The sequence below is a fragment of the Podarcis bocagei genome (assembly GCF_964188305.1).
Source record: "Podarcis bocagei genome assembly, chromosome: 11".
In the NCBI taxonomy this organism is placed as follows: Eukaryota; Metazoa; Chordata; class Lepidosauria; order Squamata; family Lacertidae; genus Podarcis; species Podarcis bocagei.
The window spans coordinates 29,200,896-29,210,540 of record NC_138136.1 but is presented as its reverse complement, the minus strand read 5'-3'; the positions used below and the strand labels follow the sequence as shown (position 1 = coordinate 29,210,540).

The 9,645-nt window shown below is 37.9% G+C and overlaps 1 long non-coding RNA gene across 1 annotated transcript; it reads right to left on the bottom strand.

Moving 5' to 3' along the window:
- Window positions 1-5,953: 5,953 nt before the first annotated feature.
- Window positions 5,954-9,437, bottom strand: LOC308597003. Its single transcript, XR_014012787.1, has 3 exons — window positions 9,398-9,437; window positions 7,823-7,918; window positions 5,954-6,219 (listed from the first exon to the last, which is right to left on the bottom strand). It is a non-coding gene; the product is annotated as an uncharacterized lncRNA (long non-coding RNA).
- Between the last annotated feature and the right edge of the window lie 208 nt (window positions 9,438-9,645).

The window sequence follows — 9,645 nt, the reverse complement described above, 5'->3', positions numbered from 1 at the left end:
GGTTGTTGTTTTTATTTTGATTATAAATTTTGTGGTTTTATATTTTTATTTTGTTCAGTGAACCGCCCTGAGACCTCTGGGTATAGGGCGGTATATAAATTCAATTAATAATAATAATAATAATAATAATAATAATAATAATAATAATACATATTATTATTATTCATGATGTTTCAGGAGTATCTGAATCTGACGTATGGCAAACATTTACATGAGGAGCAACCCATTTCTCTCATAGTGCTGGCCCTATCTTTAGGAAGTGTGAGACATCTATCTTAGATGATTCTGAAGTTAATGAAAAGTCAGCAAATTGTTAGTTTTGCAACATTTATGTACTGCTTGATTGTAATAAAACTTCTAAACCAGGCATCCCCAAACTCGGCCCTCCAGATGTTTTGGGACTACAACTCCTATCATCCTTAGCTAACAGGACCAGTGGTCAGGGGTGATGGGAGTTGTAGTCCCAAAACATCTGGAGGGCCGAGTTTGCCTATGCCTGGGCTAGTGAATTTATAAAGGTGAGCAATAACTGATGCTAACAAAGATAGTTGTCAAATCTTACCTTCAGAATGCATTTAATAAATAAACAACCACTATCCAAAAAAAACCCCAATCATAGTGAAAGCCAACATTCTGCAAAGAGTTGGATTTGTTGAACTTGGAGGCTACCTCAGTCCTATCATTAATTGTTTCTTTTATCATATTGTACTAATGAAAAGATTTCATTCTGGCACTTATTTCCTATTATCTTTGCCAAGGGATAACATAAAGTTTGACTTTTTAAATAGAAATGCTTATATCTTGCCCCGGTAGTGGCCATGAATTAAGCATCTGAGCAGATGCAAAAGCTACCGCACCACCATAAAATCACAGCGTATAACACTAGACTAACAATGTTTTGAGCTACCACAAAGTCATTTAAATTGACTCCACTTCTGTGGCTATGGTAGGAAGATAGAACATTGCCTTATACCACCAGACTATTGCAATATAGTTCAATGCATAGTTCAGTGTAGTCTACATTCTTGGCAGTGGGTTACAGGCAACCCTATCTGTGGTCGCCAGAGATTGGACCTTGGACCTTTTGAACATAAAGCATATGCTCTATTGCTGAGCATTATAGAGCAACCTATATGTTTTGGACTGAAGTTCCAATATGAACAAATGTGACCACAGATTGATGCAATACACAGCAACAAGCTACATGTTACAGTCATAGTTGAACACATCTGCATAAAACTTAGTGGTGCTATTCCTTGGGGGGGGGGAATACTCCCCACAACCTCAAGAAAATGTTTGAAGAAGGGGAATTATGAAAGCTTTGTAGATCTTCTACAATAAAAGTGAAATTGTGAAAAGGGAAAAGGCATTAAGATTTTCAGAAGCTTAGCAGGTGGAATCAAAGCTAGCTACCATCATCAGCAGAACAGAAACAATAGCCAACAATTAGGTTATCTTAGCAATAACAGCCTCTAATTAGGTATTGCTTAGCATTAAGTAACGATCCGAAGACTAGTCTCCCAGAAACCATAGCTAGAACAACCAACAGTATGGTTTAATTGACCACAGCTACAGAGTAATCAGTAGGGTGCAAAATAAATAGCTTAGTATATGGTTTGCTACAAGGTGCTGAAATGTAAAGCGGTTCTTATAAGCACTACAGAATTAAAAGGGACTTCTTATGCTTCTCTGACTTTATGACACATATATGGCCTAATCACCAAGACATTACCTCTAGCCCATTTTCAACATATGCCATCTCCTGTTTTAAAACAACTCTCATTTATAGCCATGCATTCTCAATTGTACATCTACTCCTAAACAAGAGCCAAAACAGTATTTGAAAATGAACTTCATTTAGGAAATAATAATAAAATTGACACTTTTCTGTTAAAGTGAGTTTGTTATATTATTAAATATGTAGAATTATCACCACCATGAAAAGGGACAGCGTTTATGGCATGACTTGGGTATATAAATGAATGCTTCCTTAAATAAGTTAAACACACACTGTTTTATTTGAATGTTTCATTCTGTTTCTGCTATTAAACGGGAACTAAAAAACCCAACTTCAGTCAATCAGTAAACAGGATCATTACTTCTGTTTCAGATTCCAAATCAAGGGTTTCATTTCATTTTCCTAGCACAATAATGCATACAGATGAGGAAGTCACATTGCAAATAACTTGTATTAGAATGGTATTTACTATGCTTATGGTAAGTAATTGACATTATTGACTTAATTCAGGGATGTAGAAAAACACCAAGACTAAATTGATGGGAAGAATGAAGAAGTGCATCAGAGTGTTAAAAATCTGAAATCAGAGTAAAGCCCATTATTTAGTTTGTAACTTAAATATACATATGCACACATGGGTATAGAAATGTACAAATAATGCGTATGATATTGATTCTAATTTCCCACAGGGCAAACAGAAGAATACTGATGGTTCAAATAGGTATTCTAGGATTCATTATCAATATACTATAATACAAATGTTGGGTACGTACTATGGATTTACTGTCCCCATTCAACTTGTTCCATTAGCAGCTAATGGCCATATAAGGTTTTTTATCATTTTATTGCTCAAAGGATCTTTATTATTGAAAATTATATTATACTGTTGTGGATCAGATCACCCAAACTGAAAATGCGACTCAGTCATTGGGTGCCTTGCCACACTTCCTTATTATTTCTTGCATTACTTCCCAAACTGAATTTTAGCATCACTTTGTGGGTCACAACTGCCTTGCTGGTCCAGAACAAAGTCAACCAACAGCCTTTTCTGTTGAGTCCTTTTTCAGGGATGCTTTTCAGGGGAAATTGTCCCAGGACTTACATATGGAGGGAGCCATGTCAGCAGTGACAAACAGTACATTCAAATGGGCAGGTTGATGTTCAAATGGGTATACAACTCTTGGGCATCTCACAGTCTTAGGGCAAGGAGCATTACACACACAAAAAATACCTTGTGAAGAACTGTGTGTGGGGAGCTTCTAAAATAGTATCGACTTCTTGGGGTGGCCATTTTCTCAAAGGTGGTGCCATCTTGGAGAAACACAGCTGATGCTTCTCTTTGAAGCGGCACCATCTTGGAGTCATTCCTTGGCTGACAGAAGAGGAGCAATGAGGAAGCAACAAATGTAGCTACCAATGAATTTACTTTGCTACATGGAGTAGGCGGTCTCGCCCTGCCTTGAGATCAATTGGGTTGCCTTTAGGCAAGAACAAATGCTTACAGCCATTTTCATCTTAACTTCAAAACTCCTGGTAGTCATCAGATGGTTGGACTTATTCTGGGTTTGTTCAGATAGGATTTAATCTGCATTTAACAACCTAATGTACCGGTACTTCCAGGGTCAAGGCTGCATTTCTGACAGAGCTGGCCCTCCCATTACACAGGGAGAGTGCTCAGGTCCTGCTTGCCACTGTTTGGGCCTGGCCACTGTGAAAGATGCATGATGGCATGATCCAGCAGAGTTATTCTTATGTTCTTAGGCCATAATTAGGTCTCAGGCAACTGATTTGGGGAGTAATGAAAGGCCAGCAAATTGTCAAGTATTTAATGTATGACAATGGTACCTCGGGTTAATAACTTAATTCGTTCCAGAGGTCCGTTCTTAACCTGAAACTGTTCTTAACCTGAGATACCACTTTAGCTAATGGGGCCCCCGCTGCTGCCACACCACCACCGTGCAATTTCTGTTCTCATCCTGAAGCAAAGTTCTTAACCCGAGGTACTATTTCTGGGTTAGCGGAGTCTATAACCTGAAGTGTCTGTAACCTGAAGCGTCTGTAACCCGAGGTACCACTGTATTGTACTTTACTGTCATGACGGGAGAGGGGTACTTGTGGGATCTACTGCCTCAGGTGCTGAAATAACTTGGCCGGCCTCTGGTACTGTGCATCTTAACTTTGGGAGGGGGGCACCATTTGTTAATCCTCCTCAGGCTGGAAAATGTCTTCAGCAATCTCTTGCTCCAGAGAATGTGAAGTAATAGTTATAAGATGTACTCTGTGCACATAGTATGGTGACTTTAGAACAAACTCAAATAAACACCAGGCATGACTAAAGCCCACCAGAAAATGGTCTTCCGCTGCCTCGGGGCCTGGTCTCTAGAGCTTTGTGGAAGGCCTGGCCTGAAATTATTCCAGACCCTGGTGAAATATAAAACATAGACTGGACACCCTAGCATTCCAACAGAAAAGAAAAGTAAAATTCTGAGCATGAAAATGATACATTTTCCTCAGTACACAGCCATCCTTCAAATAACTAAAGGTCAACCTAGACTTGATGAGAATTGCCTAAATACAAATAGCATGCAGTTCTTTGGTTATGCAAGAAGCAGGTGTGGGGAAGCCCAAACAGCCTCAGGACTATTCAGTTAGAGAGGGAAAGTTTAATTCCATCTTTCCATGCTAAAGTTTGGACAAAAGATGCCTCTCTGAAGCTGCAATTTGCAGCCCAAGGGAAATATCTTTTGGTGCCAATAGGCAATTCCGCCCCCTGCCCCAAGCTAAATTTAGCTCCAAGAGGAAAGCTTTTCTTCACACAGCAGCAAAGGAAGAAAGGGTTAAATTTCCCCTCCATGTCTGTTCTGATCCCATTATTATCACACACACACCCATGATGCAATAAATATTTTTAAAAGTCTGCATGTTTGCTGCAAAAACTCATTTAAGATCACTGAATAAATAGAAAGTTATTTGCACAGATGCATATACATGTTTAAAGTCTGTACTCCTAAAAAAGGGTCATTGTTTTATATATATTGTATTTTACTCAATAATTTAGTAGGAGCATTTGTGAGCCTAATAATATATAGGGAATATTCATATGCAGATAAAGGAGGCATTAAGAATCTTTCACAATGACAAATAACTCATTCAGCTCCTCCTGATAAGGTTAAGAAATGGAGAGTTTGGCTTCCCTGCAGAAATCCTTTCCCCTTTCCCCTTCCTTAGAGAGAGAGGGGTCCACATCCTCTTTCACAATAAAATGTTATTTTTATGGATCCATTATTTTAGTTGCATCTCGTTGTCATTGCATATTCATGCCTTCACGACATTATGTCATTGTTATGAATGTATATAAAAATACTATATAAATCATCCTAATGAGATAAACAATCAGTAGGGCCACCTCTTAATCATACCAGTCATCATTTTGGGACCAGGATACATTGCAAACACACAGTGCAGGCTACAAAGAATATTATGCAACAATATTATTTGACCATGTCACTCCTAACAAACCCAGTCGATAGTGTTCATGTCATGACTCGGCTCGAAATATCTCAGGGGTTACCTCAACGATGCAGCCTCGGATCGGTGCAACTCCAGTGTGTAGGTAAAGCCTATAAAATCCCAAAGAGCCTGCTTGTCGTTAACTAGCTTATTTCACTTCCTTCCATCCTCAGTAGACAGCATTAATTCTGTTTCTAATTAGAATTGCACAATTTAATTCTTCTGCTCTGGGCTATACAGAAGATATGGTTCATGTAACAGCAGCTTGGAGCGTACACACTTCTTGTAATCTGTTTGTAACTCGTGCTGCAGATGCTCTAAGAGGCAGTACTTCTGATGTTACAAACTGCAGTTGGCCGTACATCAGGGATCATTTCCCCAGCATGCTCGAGGATCACTCTGCGAACCGCCCGCTGCGTTTCTCCAGTTGAAACCAATCTCACTGCTGCTGTAAAAGAGCTATGCTTCTGTTAGCAATGATGACTCAGTACATTACTGTGGATTTTCCTCCTTCTGTGAGTCAGGTATCATATACAACAGCCAGTGGAATTGTCTGTTTGTTGTTCATCTTCCTGTAGCAAACCATTAACTTTAACACTCTCTCTCTCTCTCTCTCTCTCTCTATATATATATATATATATATGAGAATGAAAATTATATCGAATTAAGCGTCCGTCAAGCCAATTCCTGGGGTGGGGTCTTTATTAAATTACCACTGAAGCGATCCAAGAGGAAATGCTTCTTGTGAGCCTGGTCAAAACACACAGAAAATATAATGTGTTCTCTTTGTACTGCATTACTGCAGGCAGAATGTCTTGTAGAAGATAAATGGACCAATCCAAAATATCCAGATGCACATGGATATCTGACACATGCAGGCTTCCCAGATCATTTCAGTGGAGGAATCATTTATTTATCTAGACAGCAACAGAAGCCAAGTCCTCCAAAGGGTCCACTGTCCATTTGTCTGTCTACAAATCAGAATAGAGTTGTTGAAGTACAAAAAATCTCGAATCATATACAAACTGCACATTCTATTTAAATCAATGGTTGATGTGGATTATATCAATGATTATATCAAAGCCGCTTCCCTTCTATAATCATTTTCATATGGTGCTTCAAGTCTTCTTACACCACAATAGCAACTTTTCCTTCTTCTTGAAAGCTTTATCCTACTACCTGACTTGAGCTATTGCTGATAGGCATAAATGCATGCTAGCGAACAAGCATTTATGAAAGCTTACACATGTTACACTATGCTTGTTTAATAATCAATCATGCAGTGTTCACCCAACATCTTTATATGCTGTCATTTTGATTGAGACAAAGTGCTCCACACAGACTTGCATTGTACTAGAATAAAGGTGTGCTAATTGCAAGACAAACTTTTATGGTACGTATCTCTTGTGATTTATGACAAGAGGCTTTTTTCCTACATACTGAGAAAATGTCAGAATATGGTACTGCTATGGTTTGAGGAGTTTGACCTGATTCACATGCAACGCTAAGCCAAACCATGGCTAAGCATGAATATGCCATTGTACAGGTATTCATAGCAAAGATCTTGGCCGTTTCACTTCTCTCCTGGTCCTGCTGCACTAATACCTAGTTTTGCTTAGAGGATTGTTCAAATACAGGCTCATGGTTTGTCTCACTTCAGATAAACCACTAACCACACATGGCATGTGGCCTACAAGGATAGATGCTGGTGTCTATTCACATCCACATTGGAAGATGGATGAGGTAATACATCTCTCTATACATCAGAGATGGGGAGCATACAGCCTTTCAGATGCTGTTGAACTATAGCCCCCATTATCTCTGAACACTGGCTGGAGCTGGAGTCCAAGAATGTCTAGAGGGCAACAGTTTCCCATCCTGCTATACAGACACTGCAGTGATGTGTATGTGGAGTGTTGCATGTGTGTCAGGGTTCTTCACAGAAAGCAGGACCTGGATGCTTTGTTCACCCCAATAATACTAAGGTTCTGTGACATTTTACCACCTGAATCTTCTCAGCAGTTAGGAAAGGTAACATGTACACAGTTACAACATACAGAAAAGCTGAGGCAAGGATTTCAGCCCACAGCAAACTCTTAAAGGTATTTAACAGGAAACAACTGTTCTAACTATAACTAAGTGTCTCTGTAGGAAGACACACAAAGGGTTTAATTTAGCAACAGTCTGCACCATAAAATATTAGTCAAGTGCTAACATAGCCATTAATACTCTTTTTTAACAGAAGGCAATTTCACAGACTCATTTACCAACTGGAATCTCCCAAGTCTAGTTGGTAATTGTGCTTTTTATTCATCTCTGTAAATTCCATTTAGTGCTTTTTAGCTGTTTCTTAGCATAAATGCATTGAATGTTGTTAAATTGGATTAATAGGTTTTATATGTAATATATATTATGTATTCATTTAACTGGAGGTGTTTCAACTCATATTGCCGCAATCTCTTTTTTAAAATGTCATTTTATTTTGCAGATTTTATTTTATGCACTTTTCCCCCCTCTGGAAAGACTTGCAGTATATGTTTATGATGTATGCTTTATAAATAGAGATATACTTACCGTAGAAAGTTGGGGTTGTGGTCATCTTTAGCTCAGTTCACATTGTTTTGGCCTGAAGCAAGCCAAAGGAGAAAATCAATTCAGGTGCATTAGAACCTATATGAGAAATCACAAAAATATTGTAGGAGCATTTAAAAGAATTATGTAGCTGCTGTAACTTAAAATAGATACAAAGATAGGGCATTGTGCTCCAGCTCATATTCTCTAGAAATTTTATGTGCAGCATAGTAACATTTTAGTAGATGTGAGCCTAACATTTCTCATTATATGAATTGGACTTTCTCTACAAAAATGAAATGAGTAGACTGCTGTTTCTATGAAATCTGTTCTTAAAGAAATAAAAATAAATTAGATTCAGATTTAGCTGTGACATCAGTCAACAGCTCAGTTGGTTGATCCAAAGAAAGCTGATTGGCTCAATCACAAGTTTTTGTTATTAATATCCTACATTAATTTTACAAATTAAATTTCAAACTGTAACTCATTTATAGAAGATAGCAAATGATGCGGGGAATGAATTTATAAACCAACTTGGGAGGTTAATTTATCCTGAAAGGTAGTTTAGAAATCTGTTAACTAAAGGAGGAAAGGAGGTACATAAACACAAAATAATAATAATAACAGCAACTATTATAATTTAGTGTCAGTAGGGATGGGAGAGAAGCATGATTCAATTTATATTTAAATGTGAATCTCCCCATTCTCTGTCAGAAATAACAGGCCACCCAAAAAATAAGCAAAAAACACTTATTGTTGTTATTTATTTATTTATTTATTTATTTATTAAGTTTAAAAATCACACTTCCTTCAGAAGGAGCACAGATATGATATACAATAAAAGATAAAACATGCATGTATAACAAATAAATAAAACACACACAAATAACCATTACTATCTATAAAATAACAAAACCATTCAAACACAGGAATCATTTGGCATTAAAGTAACAGAATCTCTATCAACTAAATGCAAAAAAGGGATAACAAACTCAGCTCCAGGTGGGTGGGTGGGTGTTACAAAGTGAGGGGCCACCGCAGAGAAGTCTGTGCCATATATCCCTGATTCATGTAACCTAGTAGCAGTCATCAACAAAACCCCATACCCCCCAAATCTTAGGGATTGAGTTAGCTGGTATTGGAGGAGTTGCTCTTGGATAACATACGCAGAGAGAGAGAGAGAGAGAGAGAGAGAGAGAGAGAGAGAGTATTACTGGATATAAAGATATTCACCAACATTCTCAAAGTATGGCAATCTAGCTGTTTCAACATGCAAAGTGAATATTTGCTTTGTCCCAAGCCAACTAAAATCAGCCCCATTGAAGCTGGTGAGACCAATAATTTGTGACTAAATTTAATACCATTGTTGCCAGTCAAAGTTAGCCTGCAATTCTATGCACACTTACTTGGGAGTAAATTCTAATGAAGTAAATGGAACTTATTCCTCAGTAAAATTGTGCTGCATGTCACAACTAACTTTAGCTGAACTGGAGTGTTTACTTTGAATATAAATGTCTTTTTAAAAAAAAGAAAAAAGAAGGGAAAAAGGCTATACTAAAACAGATAGTTAATCCTTACCACCCAAGCCTGCCCACCTTCTGAGTCTCTTCTTTTCTTCTTTCTGCTATGTGGAAACAGTGTTCTTTTCATTCCTTACTGTGGTTTTCAGCCTTGACATTGTAGAGAACAGAGAGATACTGTGCAGTTCTAAGAATTATCACCAGTGTAGCTCCCAGCATGAATTGTCCTGTTCCCCTGTTATTGCCGCACACTAATAAAAGCTGAACAATATTTGCAGGTTTTGTGAGATAGAAAGAGTGATTCAT